Source organism: Ornithorhynchus anatinus, chromosome 7 (assembly GCF_004115215.2).
Source record: "Ornithorhynchus anatinus isolate Pmale09 chromosome 7, mOrnAna1.pri.v4, whole genome shotgun sequence".
NCBI lineage: Eukaryota > Metazoa > Chordata > Mammalia > Monotremata > Ornithorhynchidae > Ornithorhynchus > Ornithorhynchus anatinus.
Window position 1 is genome coordinate 32,518,432 of NC_041734.1, and position 24,127 is coordinate 32,542,558.

At 41.7% G+C, this 24,127-nt stretch overlaps 1 protein-coding gene across 7 annotated transcripts in view; it reads left to right on the plus strand.

Annotated features, from left to right (window-relative positions):
* AGAP1 (ArfGAP with GTPase domain, ankyrin repeat and PH domain 1) overlaps positions 1 to 24,127 on the plus strand; it is a 757,099-nt gene that overhangs the window by 450,978 nt on the left and 281,994 nt on the right. The gene's annotated exons all lie outside the window — the stretch shown is intronic.

Below are 24,127 nucleotides of genomic sequence, written 5' to 3' on the forward strand. Positions count from 1 at the left end.
GTTTTACTTAGATTTGAATGGAGGATAGTGCTGAGGAGCATATACTGAATTATTAGTGAAAATAGGCAAGTCCGAAATTTTACATGCAGAAACAGTACTTCTCTCTACTTTGAAAAGTGGGTGATAAGATTAAAAATCTTTGGAAATAAATTAAGATTATAGATGACAATTAAAGGCAAAGAAAAATACATAACAAAGACCATTTCAGAGTAACTGTTGCTAAAATAGTATCTCAAATTTATAAGAAAAAAGAAATATTGTCATTGCATAAAGAAAATGTATTCTCATTTATAAACTATTATTTGACGGAAAAAAATTTAGCTTGATTACCAGTGAATAGCATTTGAATAGCATAGTGAAGGGAATTTATAAAGAATATATCTACACTTCTTTTAAAATGAGAAATTCAATGAAGGGAGACGACATAAGCAGAAAAGGAGAAAATTAAAACCCAAAATTATTTATGAGCAAAATAATTTTTCCACCTAAATGTATGCTAGATGTTTACTCAGAACTTTTGAAGAGAAGGTGGTAATCACATAAGTTAACAGTCCTTCAGAAGTTAAATGTCTTCATTCAGTTCTTCAAAGACCTGCTTTCTACTATTGAGTGATGGGTTCCACTTTTTAGATTCATATATGTATACTATCACAGCTGTTAGTATGTTTCAGGCTAAAGAAGATATTCCTTTTTCTCACTACTGCTCTGTTAAACTTTGTCCAAGAGTGATACTGTGTTCTATGTTGGAACATCCTCAGATTTATGAAGATAGCAGCACCATTTATGTTTGCTACCTCTGATTTCTATTATGTAACACTATATGTAGGCAATAGAAAGGAGTAAGCAAGAATTGGCTTCGAAGTTCTTGTGCTCAAAGCCGCATGTAGAAATTTGCTCCTCTTAATTTTGAAAGACAGTAAACTATTCAATCCATTCATTGTCATATTTATTGAGCACTTACTGTGTGCAGAGAACTGTACTAAGCGCTTGGAAAGTACAATTTGAAAACAGATAGAGACAATCCCTACCCAACAACAGGCCTAAATGTCGACTTTTGACTGTACTTGTAAAGATGCATCCTTTAATTTTCCTCCTTTAAGTGTCAAAGAAAGGCCAAAATTAAAGCAAACTTATTTGCTAACCTAGTCGTGGATATCTGTTTAAAAGAAGATGAATTACAGGCCACGTAATTGTGACTCTTCATAAGTAGGACAGTCTTTCACATTAAAAAACTGAATTGTCTCAGTTCTCCTATAAGGTACAATGTGGGGATATTGTTCTTGATGAATTAAGGAAAACTCACATTATAATATGTAATAATTGTGGTACTTGTTATGTGCTTACTATGTGCCAGCACTATACTAAGAACTAAGTTAGATACAAGATAATCAGTTTGGACACAGTCCTTGTCTCACACAGAGCTCACTGTCTAAAAAGGAGAGAAAGAGAGAGCAGATGTCAAGTCCCCATTTTACAGATGAGGAAGATCTGAGAAGTTGTCAGTCCATCTCAAAAGAGAGGTTGTCACTTGTCCAAGGTTACAAAGCAGTTAGTGGCAGAGGCAGGGTTAAATACAATCAATCAACATTATTTACTAAGTGCTTACTGTGTGCAGAGTACTGTACTAAGCATTTAGGAGAGTTCAACAAAACAAAGTTGTTAGACATGCTGTTCCCTGCCCACAAGAAGATTACTTCCAATATCTGTTGCATTCTATCTAGGTAGATGTGCATTGTCAAAAGAACTTTCATTAATATACTAATGGCTTTCTATCCTAAATAGTCATTAAGAAAATGGGGTGTATAGCAATGGCATTAGTTGAGAAGCTATTTCAATTAATTGGTGACATTTTTTGAGCACTTACTATGTGTAGAGTACTGTACTAAGTGCTTGGGAGGGTACAGTATAAAAGAGTTGCCAGACATTCGCTGCCCACAATGAGCTTACAGTCTAGAGGGGGAGACAGACATTAATATAAATAAATCATTAATAATTTATAATTTTAAGATATGTACATAGTTCTGTGGGGTTGAGGGTGGGGCGAATATCATATGCCCATCTCAGACCCAGGTGCCCAGACAATGTGGAATAGTGTTTATTTGGGGGACTGTATTTTTCTTTTTTTCAGTTGATTTGCAGTTGTACCCCTTGATGCTGCCATTTACAATGCAATCATGCTTTCAAAGAACATATTTTGAGGTACTCTGACTCATAGGTGTACATGCAGTGAGATAGGTTCTGTTCCAGAACCAGTCTCGAAATGATGACTGGCTACCTTTGGGTAAGTAAAAATTGCTCTCTAAATCCCTCCACTCCATTCTCCTCTTCTTCGTCACCTATTCTTATGGGTTTCCTGCCTCACCCCTCTCCCCCACAACATCTCCCTAAGCCACCTGCTCTAGTGCTTTGTTAGTTTTTTAAATGTTATTCCTAGCAGTTCTACTGTAGACTCTGTTTGTTATAGGTAGGGATGGTGTCTGCTAATTCTATTGTCTTGTACTCTCCAAACCACTTACTACTAATAATAATAATAATGTTGGTATTTGTTAAGCGCTTACTATGTGCAGAGCACTGTTCTAAGCGCTGGGGAAGATACAGGGTGATGAGGTTGTCCCACGTGGGGCTACCAGTTTAAATCCCCATTTTACAGATGAGGTAACTGAGGCTCAGAGAAGTTAAGTGACTTGCCCACAGACACACAGCTGACAAGTGGCAGAGTTGGGATTTGAACCCATGATCTCTGACTCCCAAGCCTGGGCTCTTTCCATTGCTCTGCTGCTAGAAAGCACTCAGTAAATGCCATTGATTGATGATTGATTGATAGATAGCAACTGCCATTGCTGCCAGTGAAGCTAGCTCTATCCCCTGCTCCTCCCCACCTCCCAGCCACAGCCAGAAATAGGGGGAAGAATGAAAGTGGAAGGGCAGCAACCATGCCCATATCCTGCCTTGACCACATCCAGGTGGTCACCATTCCCAAAGCTGTCACTGGGAAGAGGAGCTGGGACTACAAGTGAGAGGTAGTCCCAGAAGCAGCAAGGCCAAGTGGATAAAGCATAGTCTTGGAAATCAGAAAGACCCGGATTCTAATCCCAGCTCCTTCCCTTGTCTGATGTGTGACCTTGGGCAAGTCACTTCACTTCTCTGGGCCTCAGTCACCTCATCTGTAAAACGGGGATTAAGACAGTGAGCCCCATTTGGGAAAGGTACCGTGCCCAACCTGATAAACTTGTATATACCCCAGTGCTTAGTACAGTGCCTAGCACATAGTAAGTGCTTAACAAATACCATTTAAAAGAAAAAAAAGTGGGGTTGGTGTCTCATGGGATGTTACTGTGGCCAGAGAGGACGCAGGAGGTGTTTGGCACATTTTATTGGTAGAACAGGCACAGGGCAGGGCACATAGCATCCTCAGTCCAGACACAGTCTGTGGCTTTTGAGTGGCAATGATGGGGATTCCTAAGGCTGGTGGTAGTGGCTCAGGCTCCTACAGTTTTCAGCTGCATATTGATGCCTGACTGCTTGTTTTGTTTTGCTGTCTGTCTCCCCCTTTTAAACTGTGAGCCCTTTGTTGGGCAGGAATTGTCTCTATCTATTGCCGAATTGTACATTCCAAGCGCTTAGTACAGTGCTCTGGATACAATAAGCGTTCAATAAATGCAGTTGAATGACAGGAGTCTATGTAGCCTAATATAGTTTGCAGCACTACTTGTGTCTCAAGTTTAAAAATGTATTGCAGTACCGGAGCACCTCGAGGCAGGAGAGTCAAAGTGGGAAATTATGGGGAGAGTTAAGGATGGGGTGGCTGAAAAACCACCTGGTATGGGAAAGCAGGAATGGAAGTGCACAAGACGGTTGGGAGTGGAAAAGAATTGATTTCCCATGTCGGCTGGGCATAATGATGGATGAGATTTATACATAATCTGTGCATGACACGGGCCTGGGAGTCGGAAGGACATAGATTCTGATCCCAGCTCTGCCACCTGACTGCTGTGTGACCTTGAGCAAGTCACTGCACTTCTCTGGGCCTCAGTTCCATCATCTGCAAAATGGGGATTAAGGCTATGAGCCCCATGTGAGACAAGGGACTGTGTCCAACCCAAGTTGCTTGTATCCACCCTAGCACTTAGTACTGTGCTTGGCACATAGTAAGTGCTGAACAGTTACCACATTTATCTTGGTGTATATGTATAGGGTCCTCTTTTAGATCAATGGCATATTATACTCCATATAATAATAATGATGGTATTTGTTAAGTGCTTACTATGCACAAAGCACTGTTCTAAGCGCTGGGGGTGGGTGGAATGCAAGGTAATCAGGTTGTCCCAATTGGGGCTCACAGTTTTAATCCCCATTTTACAGATGAGAGAACTGAGGCACAGAGAAATTAAGTGACTTGCCCAAAGTCACACAGCTGATAAATGGCAGAGTCGGGATTAGAACTTGTGACCTCTGACTTCCAAGCCCGTGCTCTTTCCACTGAGCCACGTGTGAGTTCATTTTGTTGGTAGAATTGGTATGTGATGAATGTCTCCTACCAAGACCCTAAGAAGTTACTCAATTTTTTGTTTCAGGGTGACAATTTGCAATAATAATAATGGTATTTGTTAAGTACTAACTGTGTGCTATGCACTGAACTAAGCATTGGGGTAGATACAAGTCAATCAGGGCATGCACAGACCCTGTCCCACTTGGGGCTCACAGTCTAGAGGAGCGGGAGAACAGGAATTTAATCCTTATTTTGCAGATTAGAAGCTGAGGCACGAAGAAGTGAACTGAATTGCCCAACATCACACAGTCAGCTAGTGGCAAGCTGGGATTAGAACCCAGATCCTCTGACTCCCAGGGCGGTGTTATTTCCATTAGGCCTTCCTGATTCTCAGTGAAGATTGAGACAAATGAAGATAGAGTCTGATGCCAGACAAAAATTGATACAGTCAGATGTTGAACAGATGATCTTCTCCAGAGCCTATCCATTGTTTAGTTTAAATCTAAGCATCTTAGAAATAGTAAGCACATTTCTGTTGTTTTTTCTCACATGTTCTGCTTTTGATGTGTACAGCATCAAATTGGTTTCATGTAGAGATGGATTTTCACTGATGGCAAATGTTCAAAATTGGATCCCCAAAACAAGACTGAAAGAGGGGGCTTCCACTCACAAAGTGGTGAAGAGAGGGTGAGTGAGAGCTGATGAATCTCTCAGCATACCATTGTGCTGCTCCAAGTGATGCTGGTTTTAGAAATGTATGCCTATGATTTCAATAAGGAATTTAATGAAATAGTTCTGAATTTATATAACCCATTCATTCATTCAGTAATATTTATTGAGCGCTTACTATGTGAGAGCACTGTACTAAGCACTTGGAATGTACAATTTGGCAACAGATAGAGACAATCCCTGCCCAATGATGGGCTTACATTCTAATCGGGAGAGACGGACAGAAACAAGACAACATAATCACGATAAATAGAATCAGGGGGAGTACACCTCATTAACAAAATAAATAAGGTAATAAAAATATATACAAATGAGCACAGTGCTGAGGAGAGGGGAAGGGAGAGGGGGAGGAGCAGAGGGAAAGGGAGGCTTAGCTGAGGGAGGTGAAGGGGGGAAGGGGGAGGGAGCAAAGGGCAGAGGGGGAGCAGAGAGAGAACAGAGGGAAAAGGGAAAGCTCAGTCTGGGAAGTCCTCTTGGAGGAAGTGAGCTCTCAGTAGGGCTTTGAAGAGGGGAAGAGAGTTATTTTGGTGGGGATGAGGAGGGAGGGCATTCCAGGATAGCGGTAGAACGGGGGCCAGATGTCGACGGTGGGATAGGTGTGGGGGGAATGGTGAGCGGCAGAGGAACGGAGTGTGCGGGGTGGGCAGTAGAAAGAGAGAAGGGAGGAAAGGTAGGAGGGGGCAAGTTGATGGAGAGCCTTGAAGCTTAGAATGAGAAGTTTTTGTTTCATGCAAAGGTTGATAGGCAACCACTGGAGGTTTTTTTAAGGAGGGGAGTGACATGCCCAGAGTGTTTCTGCAGGAAGATGATGCGGGCAGTGGAATGAAGAATAGACTGGAGTGGGGAGAGACAGGAGGAAGGGAGATCAGAGAGGAGGCTGACACAGTAATCCAGCTGGTATATTATGAGAGCTTGTACCAGTACGATAGCCGTTTGGATGGAGTAGAAAGAGTGGATCTTGGCGATATTGTAAAGGTGAGACCGGCAGGCATTGGTGATGGATTGGATGTGTGGGGTGAATGAGAGAGCTGAGTCAAGGATGACACCAAGGTTGTGGGCTTGAGAGACGGGGAGGATGGTCGTACCATCCACAGTGACAGAGAAGTCAGGGAGAGGACAGGGTTTGGGAAGTAAGGAGCTCAGTTTTGGATATGTTGAGTTTTAGGTGGCAAGCAGACATCCAGGTGGAGACATCCTGGAGGCAGGAGGAGTTACGAGCTTGAAGGGAGGAGGAGAGAAGGAGGAGGAGATGTAGAATTGGGTGTCATCTGCGTAGAGATGATAGTTGAAGCCATGGGAGCGAATGAGTTCACCGAGGGAGTGAGTGTAAATGGAGAACAGAAGAGGGCCAAGAACTGACCCTTGAGGAACCCCTACAGTTAGAGGATGGGAGGGGGAGGAGGAGCCCACAAAGGAGACCGAGAATGAACGGCCAGAAAGATAAGAGGAGAACCAGGAGAGGACGGAGTCTGTGAAGCCCAGGTGAGATAAGGTATGGAGGAGAAGGGGATGGTCGACACAGTGTCAAAGGCAGCTGAGAGGTCGAGAAGGATTACAGTAGAGTAGTAGCCATTGGATTTAGCAAGAAGGAAGTCATGGGTGACCTTTGAGAGAGCAGTCTCGGTAGAGTGGAGGGGGTGGAAGCCAGATTGGAGGGGGTCCAGGAGAGAGTTGGAGTTGAGAAATTCAAGGCAGCGAGTGTAGACGACTCGTTCTAGGAGTTTGGAAAGGAAGGGTAGGAGGGAGATAAGGTGATAACTGGAAGGGGAAGTGGGGTCGAGAGAGGGGCTTTTTTAGGATGGGGGAGACATGGGCATGTTTGAAGGCAGAGGGGAAGAAGCCATTGGAGAATGAGTAGTTAAAGACAGAAGTTAAGGAGGGGAGGAGGGAAGGGACGATGGTTTTTATAAGGTGAGCGGGAATGTGGTCCGAAGCACAGGTGAAGGGGGTGGCACAAGGTGAGCGGGAATGTGGTCCGAAGCACAGGTGAAGGGGGTGGCACAAGGTGAGCGGGAATGTGGTCCGAAGCACAGGTGAAGGGGGTGGCACTTGCAAGGAGGGAAGAGATCTCCTCTGAGGATACTGCAGGGAAGGATGGGAAAGTAGGAGAGAGGGTTGGGAGGGGGGCCTTCAGGGAAGACTCCTAAGCAGTGTTATATGTGAAGCATCATGGCTTAGTGGAAAGAGCACAGGTGTTGAAGTTGAGGACCTGGGTTCTAATTCTGGTTCTGCCATTTGCCTAGCTGTATGATCCTGGGCAAGTTACTCAGCTCTCTATGCCTCAGTTTTCTCAGCTGTAAAATGGAGTTTCCCATTCCTGTTGAATGAGTTTTTTTCATTTTATGATAATAATAATAATAATAGTATTTGTTAAGCATTTACTATATGTGAAAGCACTGTACTGAGCACTGGAGTAGATGTGAGATATTCAGGTCCGACATGGGACTTAATCTAAGTAAGAAGGGAGAAAGATATTGAATTCCCATTTTGCAGAGGAGCAAACTGAGGCATTGACAAGTGAAGTGACTTGCTCAACGTCATGCAGCAGACAAGAAGTGGAGCCAGGATTAGAACCCAGGTCCTCTGACTCCCAAGCCCACGCTCCATCCACAGAGCCACACTGCCTCTCTGTTGTAGCACTTATTAACTGAAGACACGAAATTTCCTGGGTTTATGTGGCCACAATCAGTGTACAGTTTTTTTGTTGATTGATATGGAGAAGTTGTTGAAAACACTGGGAAGAGCTACTAGGAGAGACTTCTAAGAATGAGATGTGGAGAGTTCTCTCAAATGGGTGTTCCAGTCTTATTTTAAGGTCTGCCTCTTCTGGCAGACTGTAAGCTCCCTGTGGGCAGGGATAACGTCCAACAACTCTGTTATATTGTACTTTCCCAAACAGTACAGTGTTCTGTATATAGTAAACATTCAATGAATATTGATTAATTAATTAAAGAACCTCATGTTTTAGGAGAATTTTATTATGGTGATCTTTGATTCAATGCAGATAAAAGCAAATGCAAATTATTTTGTTATCATTACCCACCAATCAGTTAGTAGTATTTATCGAGCACTTATTGTATGCTGAGCATTGATGAAGAATTTGAGAGAGTAAAGTAGAGTAGGTGGATGTTGCTGTCAAGGAGCATGCAGTCTAGCAGGGGAAATGGACATTAAAATAACAGGTTGGGGAAGCAACAGCATTTGAGGAGCGCTTAGAATAGTGCTTGACACATAGTAAGCACCTACCAAATACCATAACTATTATTATTATATGGATTAAGGACACAAACGTTAAGAATAATGCTCTGAAGAAGGGATGATTACCCAAGTGCTTAGGGGCTAAAGACTTCAGTGCATATGTGGCATGGAGAGAGGGAAAATAGGGTAAGGAGATGAGCCATTAGTGAGGGAAGACTTCTTGGAGGAAGTACAATTTTAGCAAGGCTCTGAAGGTGGGGAGAATGGTGGATTGTCAATACTTTACACCTCTGCCATGCCAAAGTACCAGACAGGCAGAGAACTGGAAACATAGCATCACTGTGCTTTGACCAACACCAACAGAGGCACCCAACCATTGCATCACATCTTTTCTGTTCACATCAACCTGTGAATCATGGTAAAGCGCTTGGGCTGTGGAAAGAAGTTGTTAATTCTTCCATCATGTCATCTAAGGCAAGTGATAGAAACGTGTACAATAGCAGAATGGGTAATAGGTTCATTGGTCAGGGATGGTCCCTGCAGATCTGCTTAAAAACAAGGTAATGGATTAAATTATCCTTATGGGTTTCAGCCTTCTTTTCAGTGTAAAAAAAATCATAAAACTGAAATTATGTTCTCTGAGGCCAAGCAAATTGTTTTCTAAGAAGGTACTCTAAGAGGTGTTCAAGTTTAAGATTACACCACTGCAGTTTCTAAGAGAAAAATGATTAAATTGTTTTCTCAAAAGGACAACAATTCCTGATTATCAGCCACGCCCAAATATGTTTCCACCAATATCATCCCAAATGTGAATGTATCTTTCCTTCTACTAACATCAGAGTTAACAGTAGTAACTCATCCCCACTCTGTGACTTCTTACCCCCTGGGAAGATGATTTTGTCTCCTTAGAAATCTGTATTTAGGGTCATCTTGGCTATGAATTTCTGGCTTCCTTCTGCTTTGTATTTTTTATAAAACTCTTTAATCCTCTTCTTCTAAACTGTACATTGAGCAGAACGGCCAGCCTCCTCTTCTAGTAGGTATCAGCTCTCCTTCATTATGGGAGTTGTGCTCTTGAAGAATCTCATGTTAGAGATATCACTTTATATGCCTACCAATGCCTTGCAATTTATGTGCCCATTAATGTTTCTTCCTATATCCCATTGGGTTCTCTCACAGGGTCAGAAGAATAGCCCCCAATTCCTCAAAAGTATTCTATCCAAGAGATAATAAAAGCATACGTTAAAGAATTCACCATTTACCAATGTCCACCTCAGGCACACAAACAAGTATTCCAACCCTAAAAGGTTTGATGGTTTCCCGAAATGCTTGGAGAGCTATTTTTGGATTTTTGTTAGAAAACAAAATAAATTTCAGGAAGGTAGTTTCATTGCTTTCTTAAATGAAGATATGATTGAACCAATATGCTTGAAAAGGAAAGTAATTTGCAATAATACTATTTCATTAAATGCTTGTCAGGAAGGGAATTTAGTGGCCTCTGATATTTTATATTAAATGACTAGAATCTGTGCATGTTAGATATAGGCAATATGTGAAAGTATGTGCGCATTCAGTGAAAGTATGTGCGCATTCAACATTGTTAGCCATCGTGAGCATGATCATTCTGAGAGACATGTCCATTCTAAATCCTTGCTTTAATAAATTTTCCAAAAAATGCGTACATTAATATTTAGTGGCATAAATGGGTGTCCATATAAACTGAGTGTCAACACATAAAGACTTCCATTTCCTGTCCTAAATCATATTTCCTTACTCCCCTAAGGTCTTGAAAAGTTTTTTTTCCTTTATCTTTTTTTTAAGTCAGTGATATTATCCAGCCTTCCAATATTTGGAAACACCATGTTTCCACTCTCTCAGTTCTCTACCTCTACCTTGTTTAGCGTCTTTAAAGCCCTTGAAGCATTTCCCTTTCTCATCTGAGCTAAGCAGGTATCCTGGCGGTGTTGTTCGTTAAAGCTCTAAGTAAAAATGACTTTGTTCTGTGCTATGTTAAATTGGCTGGTTAATTCTGGTGTTATTTACCCTGTAATTCATTAGTTTTACTCTACCATTGGCAGCTGACAGGCTGTAATTTCACGCCTTGCAATAAAAGATGTCTCATAATCTGCTTCATTTAGCAGCAAGAGAATTTAATGAAATTAACTGCGGTCCTAATTATGCCAGTGAATACTAAAGACCGCTATCAAGTTTCCTCAGGAAAGGACAAGGTCCACCTCATGAAGGATTTAGAATATAATTTCCTGGGAAAAGTTGCAAATGTCTCCTCTATTGGCCAATAAGGGCTGATTATAAGTGCAGATGTGACTTTAATGAACTACTTTGTTCTGACAACACATCTCAAGAAATTGATGTTTTTATTTTTACATCATTTTAAAAAGCAATTGCTGCATTTCATAATGATTTGCTATAGTCACATTAATATTAAATTTCCAAAAATAAAAAGGATGTGAGCTTTTTTAGGGGGTGGGGTTTGGCAATTGTGTGTCCTTAGATTGGTGGGGCCCCAGTTGCCTTTATTTTTAAATGTGAAAGTGTCTCCTGTTTTCCCAGAAAGTTAATATAAATTTTTGGTCGTATCCTGGAAATGCCAATTTTATTCTTAAAAATTAGAAATTATCAAGAAAGCTATCCATTGATAGGCTGAAATCTCTGAAAGACTAAGTTCAAATTGCATATAGGACATGGAATTTTTCATCCCCATTCAACCTATCAAAAATCACATGAATAAAGTAAACCTTATGCATTATACTAACGTCTGCCTTTCCCTCTATGCTGTGTGTTGTGGGCAGGGAACATGTCTAACAGCTCTGTCGTACTGTACTCTACCAAGTACCTAGTACAATGCTCTGCACACAGTAAGTGCTTAGTAAATACCATCGATGATTATGAAGTCATTTGGTATACTTTGCGAAAAATGTGGGTGATTTCCATGCTTTGAAAACTAGAGCATAAGGAATGTAATATTAGTAAAAATCTGAGTACTGTGATCTGAATGTTCATGAAATTTGACCAGAGATCACACTCAGAATTCCTAGGTCTGGCTACTTGTAACCACCCCTTATTTAGAGAAAATTTTGCAAATTCATTATATTCTACTCTTTAATTGAACAGCGATATCTCCCTCTCTTTCTCTCCACTCCCTCCTACTTCCCTTCTTCTTCATTCCATGTTTCCTTCTCTCATGTACCCCCCTCACACTCCCATGTATTGAATCACACTTTTCCTAATTGTATATGCTGTGATATTTTCAATTGAAAAGGAAAGATGAACAGCTGCCTGCCATGGGGGAGCTGTCCATGGTTACTGTAGAGTAGGAGAAATACATGAAATTTTCAAACATATTCAGCCCCACGGGCTCAAGGTGGCTAATAGGAGCAAGTGTTCTGATACTTACCTTATGCCTGTGAGTGTGGGAGTGAGTCGGGTTGGGAAGAATAAGGATCCAGGGAAGGAGGATGCATAAAGACAGGAACCTGGGAAAGGGAGAGAGTGGAGGGAGACTTTCAGAACCAATCCCCCGCAAAATAAAGTTTGATTTTAGCCATAGTCTCAGGAACATTGATTTCTTATTTCAGTGAGGACGCTGAATATCCTGTGTCTGAATTGGGTGATCTGGGTAATGGTCTTATTTTCCCCAAGGTTGATACTGTGCCCTGCCGTGAAGGGTATATTAGGGCTAGGACTGATGTCTTTTTTTTTTTTAACTTAAGAAATGGTTTTAATCCATGTGGCAAATATTTTACCTATAAAGGTTCTATTTTTGCTATGTCAAACGGGGACTCAGGCCTCTAGGTGGGCTAGGCTGGGATACAACTAGTGATAGCTCAGATCCCATAGGAGCATCTTTGACCAGTTATAGACATTCCTTTTGTATGTAAATTTCATTATTATTAGTGTTTTGCCAACTCATATATTTAAGTGTTTGGCACTTTGCTCATTAATTGCTTGAGTTAGTTGTGTTTTTATGTTGACTGTGAGTCCCACAAGGGACAGGAACTGTGTCTAGTTCTCACCTGTGAATTTACTCCCAGTGCTTAGTACAGTGCTCTGCACCGAGTGTTTAATAAATACTGTTACTACTACTGTTGCTTCCAGGGACCCTACTTACAGACTTATTAGCATGTAATCCTGAGCAGCTGTCTGGTGGTATATATGTCGGTAGTGCATGCTGGGTTTTGTTTTGGTGAATTCGTGCAAGTACATCCCTTTCTAGCAAGGTGTGAGGGCACCTGTGTTTGCCCCATTCCAGGCTTGTCGTTATTTTTAGACTCCCTCTTAGTGTCCTCATATTTGCAGGCCCTCATCTGAAGGAAAACAACCCCTCTTCTGAATCCTGCCTCCTAGGCCATTATTATCTGCCGCAGTAATCCCCCAGTAGCCTACTGCAATTTCACATTAATTTAGTCTGCTATGCCATGTCTTTAAGTCATTTATTCTGAAACAGAAGTGCCTAGTGGATGGAGCACAGGCCTGGGATCATAAGGTCCTGGGTTGTAATTTCGGCTCTGCCACTTGTCTGCCATATGACCTTCGGCAAATTGTTTCACTTCTCTGGGCCTCAGTTACCTCATCTGTAAAATGGGGTTGAAGACTGTGAGCCCCATGCAGGAAAGAGACTGTGTCCACCCCGGTTTGCTTGTATTCACCCCATCGCTTAGTACAGTGCCTTGCACATAGTAAGTGCTTAACAAATACAAAATACCATTGCCCTCCAGGCTTCCTTGCACCCCTTTTCAGTTCACCACACTGCAGCTGAAATGTACAGCCCATTTTGTTGGTTTTTCACCTGCTATTATAAAAATATCATTAGTCAGGTAATCAATCGGTACTACTGTTCAAAGTATCTCAACCCAAATTTCATTACAGGCCACAAGAAAGTAGGAAACATTACATTGAATGAAATTCCTAATAACGGCAGGCTGATGACTGTTTATTCACATTACCAAATGTATTGTTTTCTGGTGTAGTGATTATGATGAGCAAAGATTATCACTTTGAAGAAAAACCTGTACTATTTTTAGTGGTTGAACAGCACTTTGTATTTTTAAACACTTGATGGTAACTTTTATTTTTCAGTTTTAAGGATCATCTCCAAGGTGCTAAGAATGCTTCAGATGTCTGTTTTAAAAGTTGAAATAGGTGTTCAGCAGAGTTCCTACAGTTGGTATAAAGCCATTCCTATCTTTCTGTTGATGGAGTGATGATTTCCAACCAACGGATGAAGCTACCTAACTTTGATTATTTGCTGTCCTTCCAGTCTTCCTGTAAATGATTATTAGATGTCACTTTTACAGAAACATTTTTTCCAGAGGGTTTTATGTATGTAAAATTATATATGGTACTTTTAATATAAAACACACTAATAGAACCAGCATGGCCTAATGGATCGAGCATGGGTCTGGGAATCAATCAGTCAATCAGTGGTATTTATTAAGTGCTTACTGTGTTTTGAGCACTATAGTAAGTACTTGGGAGAGTACAATATAACAGAATTCGCCAACATGTTACCTACCCATAATGAGCTTACAGTCTAGAAGGGAAGACAGACATTGATGTGAATAAATAAGTTTTGTCTTATGCTGTTGAATCGTCTCTGACCCAGAGTGACGCCATGGACACATCTCTCCCAGAATGCCCCACCTCCATCTGCAGTCTTTCTGGTAGTCCATAGAGTTTTCTTGCTAAAAATACAGAAGTGGTTTACCATTGCCTCTTTCCGCACAGTAAACTTGAGTCTCCACTCTCAGCTTTTTCCCATTCCACACTGCTGCCCAGCACAGGTGAATTTTGACTTGTAGCAGATTGCCTTCCACTCACTAGCCACTGCCCAAGCTAGGAGTGGAATGGATATGCCTCTGCTTGACTCTCCTACCCCTGGTCGAGACTGGTAGAGTACTGGAAAATCTTCAGATGTGACCCTGAGAGGGAAATAGATAAGTAGTTTATAATATATAGTATAAAGTAGCTTCCTTAAGTGCTCTGGGGTTGGGAGTGGGGTGAATATCAATTATCCAAAAGTCACAGATCCAAGTGCCGAGTCAGTACAGAAGGGAGAGCAAGCCGGGAAAAAGAGGGTCTAATCGGGGAAGGCCTCTTAGAGAACCCAAGTAATGCTTTGAAAGTGGAGAGAGTGGTGGTCCAACATGTATGGAGGGGGAGGGAGTTCCAGGCTAGGGAGAGGAAATGGGAAAGGGGTCGGTGGTGAGATAGATGAGATCAGGGCACAGTGAGTAAGCTGGCACTAGAGGAGCAGAGTGTGTGGGTTGGGCTATAGTAGGAGATTAGTGAGTTGAGGTAGGAGGGGGAGAGTTGATTGAGTGCTTTAAAGCCAATGATAAGGACTTTATGTTTGTTACGGAGGTGGATGGGCAGCTATTGGAAGTTCGTGAGGAGTGGGGAGACATGGACTGAACATTTTTGTTGATAAATGATCAGGCAGCAGAGTGAAATAAGGACTACAGTGGAGAGGGTCAGGCGGTTGGGAGGTCAGCAAGGAGGCAGGTGCAGAGGCAAGACAGGCTAGGATAAGTGCTGGGATCAGCATGGTAGAAGTTTGGGTGGAGAGGAAAGGGCAGATTTTAGCAATGTTTTGAAGGCAGAACTGACAGGATTTGGTGACAGATTGAGTATGTAGGTGGAATGAGACAGATGAGTCCAGGCCAATGTCAAGGTTATGGGCTTATGAGATGAGGATAGTGGTGTCTACAGTGATGGAAAAGACAGGGGACAGGGTTTGGGTGGCAAGATAAGGAGTTCAGTTTGGGACATGTTTAATTTGAGATGTCAGCAGGACATCAAGGTAAATATGTCCTGAACACAGGAGAAAATGTAAGATTTCAAGAAAGGAGAGAGGTCAGGCCCAGAGCTGTATATTTGGGAATCATTTGTGTGTATATGTATATATATATATACATATACATATATATATATAAACATATACACACAAATGATTATATATATATATATATATATGCTAATTGAAGCCATGGGAGCATATGAATTCTCCAAGGGATTGGGGGTAGATGGAGAATAGAAGAGGACCAAGAACTGAGACTTGAGAGACCACCTACTGTCAGAAGGTAGGAGGCAGAATAGAAGTCAGCCAAGGAGTCTTAGAAGGAGCTGTCAGAGAAAGAAGAGGAAAATCAAGAGTAAATATTCAATAAATATGATTGAATGAATGAATGAGTGAATCCAAGGTTGGGTGAAGTTTCAAGGAGAAGGGGTTGGTCTACAGGGTTGAAGGTGTTTTAGAAGTCCAGGAGGATTAGGATAGAGTAGACACCATCTGATTTGGCGAGAAGCTTATTTGTTACCTTAGGGAGCTGTTTCTGCAGAGTGATGGGGATGGAAACCAGATTGGAGGCGATCTAGGAAAGAATAGGAGGAGAGGAAAGGGAGGCAGCAGAAATAAACAACTCTCTCAAGAAGTTTGAGAGAAATGTTAAGAGGGAGATGGGGCAATCACTGGAGGGAGCCATGGGATCAAGGGAGGCTTTTTGTAGGATAGGGAATGAATAAGCATGTTTGAAAGCAGTGGGGAAGAAGCCATTGGAAAGTGAACAGTTGAAAATGCTAGTTAAAAAATAAATGGTGGTATTTGTTAAGCGCTTACTATGTGCAAAGCACTGTTCTAAGCGCTGGGGGATACAAGGTAATCAGGTTGTCCCACGTGGGGCTCACAGTTTTAATCCCCATTTTACAGATGAGGTAACTGAGGCACAGAGAAGTTAAGTGTCTTGCCCAAAGTCACACAGCTGGCAAGTGGTGGAGCCGGGATTCGAACCCATGAACTCTGACTCCCAAGCCCGTGCTCTTTCCACTGTACCATGGGAGTGTTTTAAGTAGGTATGAAGGCATGGGGTTCAGATGGAGAGGGTAAATTTAGAGAAGAGATGAGAGATTTCATCTTGTGTTACTGCAGTGAACATAGGGAAAGTCAAAGAGGGTGGAGGAGGTGGGGTTTGGAGAGGAGTAGGAGAGATTTTCGGGAGATACTGCCTAATGGTTTCAGTTTTGTATGTGGCCAGGTCATTAGGGGAAAGAGGTGGTAGGAGCAGGGGGATAAGAAGGAGAAGGGAATTTGGAGTAGGGAATTACATGTCTGGAATAGCTGATGGGGGCAGTGGATATAGGAGTGAATTAAGATGGAGAAGTATTGTTGTCAAGCAGTGGAGAGGGCTTAATTTTAGCAGAGAAGAATGAATTTTAGGTGGACAAAGTCTGAGAGATGTCTGGATTTCCTCCAGCAGCTCCACAACTCAGGCACAGGAGTGGAGGAAGCATACTGTGGAGGTGATCCAGGGATGCGGGTTAGTGGTACTGGCAGAGGGACAAGGGATCATGGGAATTCAGTGGAGAGGGTGGTGTTGAGTGTGTCGACTTGTGCATCAGGAGAAAATGGTCTTGATATGGAAACCAGATGGGGTAGGTTGGTAGGTTGGCTGTATAGTATTGGAGAGAGACAAAATAATTTGTGGAGGGAAAGGACAGATTTGTGATGAGTGGTATATGGGAAAGAGAGCAGGTGAGGAGGTTGAGGTCTGTTGGAGGAATTTCAGAATTGGTGGTAGTAGAGGTTGTACAGTGACTAGAGATAATAAGTTCGTGTGTGCCCCAAGCTGGTGAGTGTGTGAGGTGAGGTGGAGCAGGAGGTCACTGGAATATGGGAGGGAGAGGAGGTGGACTTTGGAAGGATTGTCAGGGATATCCACATGAATATTGAAGTCCCCAAGGATGAATGTAGGGTAGGAATGGAGACAGAGAGAAGGTGTGAGAGAAAGCGATCAAAATGTTTCCAAAATTTGGGGGTGAGGCCCGGGGGTAGCATTAGTTGACCGTAACTAGTAATTGGAGTGGGTGGTCAAAGGAAGGGAAAGAGAGGGATGGAGGTGGGGTGGGGTGAAAACGGTATTGGGGAGCAAGAAGATAACCGACTCCCCCCCCTTTCCCAGTGAGTCTTGGGGAGTGAGAGAAGACAAGATCCCCTCCAGAGAAAGCATCAGGGGAGACTGTGTCACCTGGGGAGACCCAGGTATCAGTGATCACAAGGAGGAGTAGTGACTGCATCAGGAACAGGCCAGTAATGAAGTGTTAGAAGGACCTGATTTCTAATGCTGGCCTCTGCCACTTCAGTCAATCAGTGGTATTTTCTGAGCACTTACTATATGCAGACACTGAACTAAGCAGGCACGTTCCCTATCCATAAAGAGCTTATACTTGTCTGCTGGGTGACCTTGGGCAAGTCACTTAACTACTCTGTGCCTCAGTTACCTCATCTGGAAAATGGGGATTAAGACTGTGAGCCCATGTGGGACATGGACTTTGACCTACCTGATGAGCTTGTATCTACCCCAGTACTTAGTACACTGCCTGGTACATAGAAGGCTCTCAACAATACCAATACAAATGCACATTACTGATATTGAGCTACTTTAAAAGAAATGTATCATTTCAAGTTAGAAGACTATCTACAAGAACCTGTACAATATATCCCAGTCTTTAATAATCAATAAAGCTTTCTCTTAAATGGATTGTCAGTCTAAGGCTTCAGAGGAAGATAGAAAATTATACCTTGAACTATTTTGCTACTAAATAGAAGCTAAAAATCTGGATAACATAATCCTGTTTTGTAAAGCTTTTTTTTTAATATTGCAGAATTCATCTTGGATTTATGGAATAGTGCTGAATTTGTGTACATGAATTGTCTCTTGCCATTGCCTTGCTATTTAAAGGAATGAACAGCATGGCCTAATGAAAAGGGCTCAGGCTTGACCATCAGAAGACGTAGGTTCTAATACCAGCTATTCCAGTTACCTGGGTAATTTGGGCAAGTCATTTAACTTCTCTGTGCCACAGTTTCCTCATCTGCTAAATGAGGACTTAATGCCATCCTTCTCCATACTTAGATCATGTGCTCCATGTAGGACAGGGACTGTCTGACCTGATTAGTTCGCTTCTACAGTGCTTGACACACAGTAAGCATTTAACAAATACTTTAATAATAATAATAGTAATAAAGGCAACTTCTGGTTTCCCTCTAGACTGTAAACTCCTTGTAGGCAGGGGATATGACTGCCAACTCTGTTACATATTGCACTTTCCCAAGTGTTTAGTTCAGTGCTCTGCTCTCAATATATACAATTAACTGATTAATTGTAGTCTAAAGTCAAAAAGTTTTGCTTTAGCTCTGGCTAACAAAACCTCAGGAATATTGCAGGTTCCTGGGTAAGAAAAGAAGCAGCATGGTTTAGTGGAAAGACCCCAGGCTTGGGAGTCAGAAGTCAGCTTGGTAACAGAGAAGCAGCTTGGGAGTGAGGAAGCAGAGGTACACAAGGGATGGGTTGTGGGGGACAGAGATGGAGTGAGGACAGAAGGCAAGGGCATGATTCAGTGGGCCTGCTGTGGCCCTAAAAGTACAGAACTTCCACAGAGGCCACTCTGCAACTGGCAGCCATCTTGGCAGCAAGACTTGAGGCTCTGTCAGTGCCATTTTTTAATTAATTTAGCAAATGCAGAGTTTCCACTTCTCAGGAGTCCCCTCCTGATGGAAATAGGGGCAGGGAAACACCTTGCCCCCCCCCCCACCCACCCAGCACCATGGATTGTCAGCAGCTCTGCGGGAAAGTAGCAATGGGCCCTCCCCCTCTTTCCTGAAAGTAGGACGCCAGGTTAGTAAGGGAGGTTTCAAGATATGCCTTTTAAATTTGGGTCCTTTCACAAAATGCTTCTGATATACCGGTGTGGGAAGGTTTTAAAGAAAATTAAAGCAGAGAATTAAAGGAAATATTACAGTGGGAAATGTTTTAAAACATAAACTTTGAAAACTACCAGAAATATGTTGAATCAGAGTTAAAACTGAGGATACCTAACATGGAGTGTGTGAGAGAGACTGTGTTTGTATACACATTAGTAATGAGTTTTGTTGCCCTTGCTCATATGATAACATGTTCAACAGATACCTTTCCTTTACTTTTTTTATGGTATTCGTTAAGCGTTTCCTATGTGCCGGGTACTGTTCTAGGGTAGATTCAAGCTAATCAGGTTGGACACAGTCCATGTCCCACATGCATCTCACAGAATTAATCCCTCTTTTACAGGTGAGGTAGCAGGCACAGAGAAATTAAGTGACTTGCCCATGGTCACGCAGCAGACAAATGTTAGAGGCAGGATTAGAATTTAGGTCCTTTTGTCTCTGTGTTTTATCCAGGAGGCCACGCTGCTTCTCACGCTCCTTCACTCTGCTTTACTCTGATGTGTAATTGAAGTCGTTAGCAGTGGTGAAGGAAAATGGGGGTAGAAGGAGGGGAACATGTGAGCATAAAGTAGAGAAAGCATGATTTTTATTAGTCATAGAAAACTATAAAACTCTTGTTAATGGGTCTTTGAGTAGAAAGCTGTAGAGGTAATGGTATTTAGAGAACATTCATTCATTCAATCATATTTATTGAGTGCTTACTGTATGCAGAGCACTGTACTAAGCTATTGAATACTATGTGCTTTACTGAGTGCTTTAGAAAATGAAACATTAACACAAGACATTCGCTACCCATCAGCTTACATACGCTTGGGGGAGAAAAAATTCATAAGCAGTATAGGAATCAAAGTAAAACTTAATGGCTAAATCCTCTTCATTGTTAAGGTAGTTTTTGGTTTTGTTTTTTGTTTTTAAGGGTTTGGGTTTTGGTGTTTTTTTTTTAATTTGCCAATCAGATAAAGCCCTCATGCAGAATTAGTCAGATGGACAGAATACATTCCAGAGCCAGACTGTGACCTCGTTAGGGGCAGGCACTGTGTCTGCTAATTCTGTTGTATTGTGCTCTCCCAGCAATTAGTATCTTGCTTTGCACATAATAAGCTCTGATTGATTGATATGAGCTACTAGTGAAGAGGGATGGTTTGGCCCAGATTTTAGGAGTTTGAGAGACAGGGAATGGGTTCTTCTACTTTTTAATAATTATACTAATGTTGATATTTGTTAAGCGCTCACTATGTACCTAGCACTGTTTTAAGCTCTGGGGTAGATATAAGGTAATCAAGTCATCCATGTGGGGCTCACAGTCTTCATCCCCATTTTACAGATGAGGGAACTGAGGCACAGAGAAGTTAAGTGACTTGCCCAAGGTCACATAGCTGACATGGGGCAGAGCCGGGATTAGAACCCATGACCTCTGACTCCCAAGCCCGGGCTCTTTCCACTGAGCCACATATCATGCACTCTGCACAAAATAGTTACTCCAAAGATCCTATAGATGATGCTCGTGAAAATGAGAGAGAGCAAATGAAAAAGTTTCAAAACAGAGCAATAGGCTCTCTTTTCCACAGGATAAGAAAATATAACTCCTTTGTAAGAGATTTAAAATAAAAAAATAAATTGTGGTATTTGTTAAGCGCTTACTATGTGCAAAGCACTGTTCTAAGCGCTGGGGGATACAAGGTGATCAGTTTGTCCCACGTGGGCTCACAGTTTTAATCCCCATTTGACAGATGAGGTAACTGAGGCACAGAGAAGTTAAGTGACTTGCCCAAGGTCACACAACTGACTAGCGGTAGAGCTGGGATTAGAACCCGTGATCTCTGACTCCCAAGCCCGCGCTCTTTCCACTGAGCCTTTAGGAACCCTTTGTGTAACTTCATATATCGGTTTGTCCAGAAGTTTGCCTATGCATGTGAGACTGAAAAGGGGACATGAGGATGACCATTCCTCCCCATCAGTCACATACAAAGACTCTCCCTTTTGTCCTGATGTGTCTGTTGTTTGGGGTGCATGGCATTTCTCTGTTTGCCTCTTGGTTTGATGAGCCTCTCAAATTTTTTTCTCAAAACTTCATTTTGAACCTAGCCAGTCCTTGCAGGTTTTATTAAATGGCACTCGACTAATTAATTTGTCTAATATAGCTATGTGCAAGTGAACCAGCCTCCATCCCCAATTCTACAGTTGCTTTCTGTTTTTTCATGTCACACTTTATATCTATCCCTCTCAAACACTTGCTGTATTAGAAGAATACTCCCCCAACAAAAAAAACAAAACCCTTCATCGGAAGACTAACTGGGATGTGATGGGTGCGTTGAGCTAGTGTCAAATAAAGCCACAGTAGCTGGAATTTGAGACAAGGCAAGGCGCTGACATGAATTAAGAGTTAATCCCAGAATGAATGAAAGGAGGCCTGTGTGCCTGGTTGTCCATTCTGGAGTGACTCTTTTCAAAACTTTTCAAGTAAAATCTTCTGTGGTGGAATGTCAGACTTTTCGTTTTCCAAATTAAAAGCTCCATTTAGAATTCTGAAGCGAACAGAAGCTTATGAAGGTAGAAGCTCAGCTGTGAGAGGGAGCTTTGATGTATATAATGTCTATTGTTTAATGTCTGGTTTTTGCTTTAAAATGCCAGTACCCAGCATGGGGGAAATGCCCTCCCATTGTGCGACGGAGGGTGCTTTGGGTGGGAAAGAGGGAAAAAAAGAGAAAGGTTCCATCCTGTGAGGAAAAAGTTGACAGGTATGAATGCCTTTGGAGATCTTTTTTAAGAAATTGTGTGTTAGAGGGTGCAAATCTGAAGTAAGCATGCTGCGTGTGTATGTGTGTAGGAGAAAGTTACCAGTCAGTCAAGTTTTATCTCTTAATGAATAGAGACTGCTGAAGTAAGGGTTAGGTAATTGAGTTTATAATTAATTAGCCATAACCCTCATCAGATAAAGCAGTTGTCGAGTTTTTTTTTTTTTATCTCCTTTCTCTCCCCAGGGTCTGCCCTTCTTTGTCCTTGCCCTGACAGCCTGCACTTATCTCAGGCCTGTCCCCATCAGCCCCTCCCCCATCTGGTTGATTTTGGTGGTCAGCCGAGACCCTCATTGTGCTATAAGGCTCACAATCAGCCTAGCTGTCCACTGGTGGGATGATGAATTAGCAGTAGGAGTTAACGTAGAGGTGAACTCTAGATTGGACCACCGATATCTTGCAGAGTGGTGTCTGTTTGTTAGTCACTTGGTTGAAGTCCTGATAAACTGCTGACACTTTCCAACAAAGAGGTTAAAAAGGTAGATGTAGGAAAAATGGAGTGTTTCCCAAGAAACTTGGGCTTCTCACAAAGGAACCCTTAATTTCTTCAGCGGAGCAATTCACTGTAACAATACCCAGAAAATAAATGAGATTTCTAGACTCACATCTTTTGGAGACCTTATCTCGTACATTGTTGATTGAACAGTGTGGATGAAAATTTTAGAGATTTAAAAAAGAAAAAAAATCAAAATTATTCTTTCAGTCAATGTGGTAAGCCCTGTTTAGATACTTTAGGCTCTTGGGGGAAACTATGACTGTTTTGCTTCTTTAATGGCAAAAAAGAGCTTTATCATTGTGTTTACAGATTTGTGGGACCCTGTCGATTTTAGGAAGATAGACTGGCTGGTATTCAGTTTACAGAAACAAATCTGTTTGGTCTCTGAATTAGGAATGTAGAAAAAAGCTAACCTTCAGAATTCATCATATTGACTGCCTTATGATCTGCCTGCTCTTTCTCCCTTTATTAAAGAAGGGAGCTGCAAATAATTATAATTACACTGCCTAGCGTGAAAGGGCAAGGTTTTATCAATCAATGGCATTTCTTGAGTGCTATGTGCAGAGCACTTTACAAAGCACTGTGAATTGTACAACAGAGTTGGCAGACACGTTCACTGCCCTTAATGAGCTTACAGTCTAGATAGATGTTCCTTCCTAAAAGGTTTGTTCAACCTGTCTCATCTGTGATGTATGATGATTGGATAAGCCCACCAGATATCAGCCGAAATATTTATTCTATCTTGTCTCTGACTATCCTTTTTTTGAATCAGAAGCCAGAATCCTTTATGCTGTACTCTTGATTTATATTGAAAATGAAATCAGACTAATAGATAGTTCTTCCCATTTTACTAGGTCTAATGATTGTAATTATACGTATTTCACTTTATAGCACAAACTGGCTCATTGCATAGTAAAGGAGCAGTGAGCTGGAAGTGAGAGTTCTTGAGTTGGTTTTCTTGGAGAAGCTTTCTCAGTCCATTCTGAGTTTTTATCTTAAGGGGATATTGGATGCTGTTTTAGTTTTTGGTGCGCAAAATTATGTAACTAAATTGGCAGTTTAAAAAAAAAATCAATCTTTGTTCCAATAAATGCAAGATCAGGAGTTGCCAGGAATAGTTTGAGGGATTGCATGACAAATTGTCAAAAAAAAGCAAACCAAATTTCTAAAAACATCCATTTGTCTAATTATCCAAGAGTTTGGAAAATGCTAAAAGAATATTTTTGCCTTGTTCTCAGTGACATTTTAACAATGATTGGCTTTTTAGTCAGAATAATTTTGGTTTCTGGAACCTTCAAGTGTTTCTGTTGTCAGACTATTTGACTTTAGACAATTTGTCATCAGATTTAGCCAGAGCCCTGAGGAAGAACACTTGCTGGGTGTGTCTGATGGATCTGAATTGTCCACTGATACCAACTGGTAAACCAATATGGAGCATCAGCATTGTTTCAGAAAGAATAATTGACTGGGAGCCTGAAGCCATCATTGATCCTTCTGTTCTAGAAATATTGCTACCCTGTGAAGGTTCTGTTCACCCTAGAAATGGAGGGGATCAAAACAGGACAAAAGAATAATAATAATGATGGTGGTATTTGTTAAGTGCTTAGTATGTGCCAGGCACTGTATAAAACACTGGGGTATAT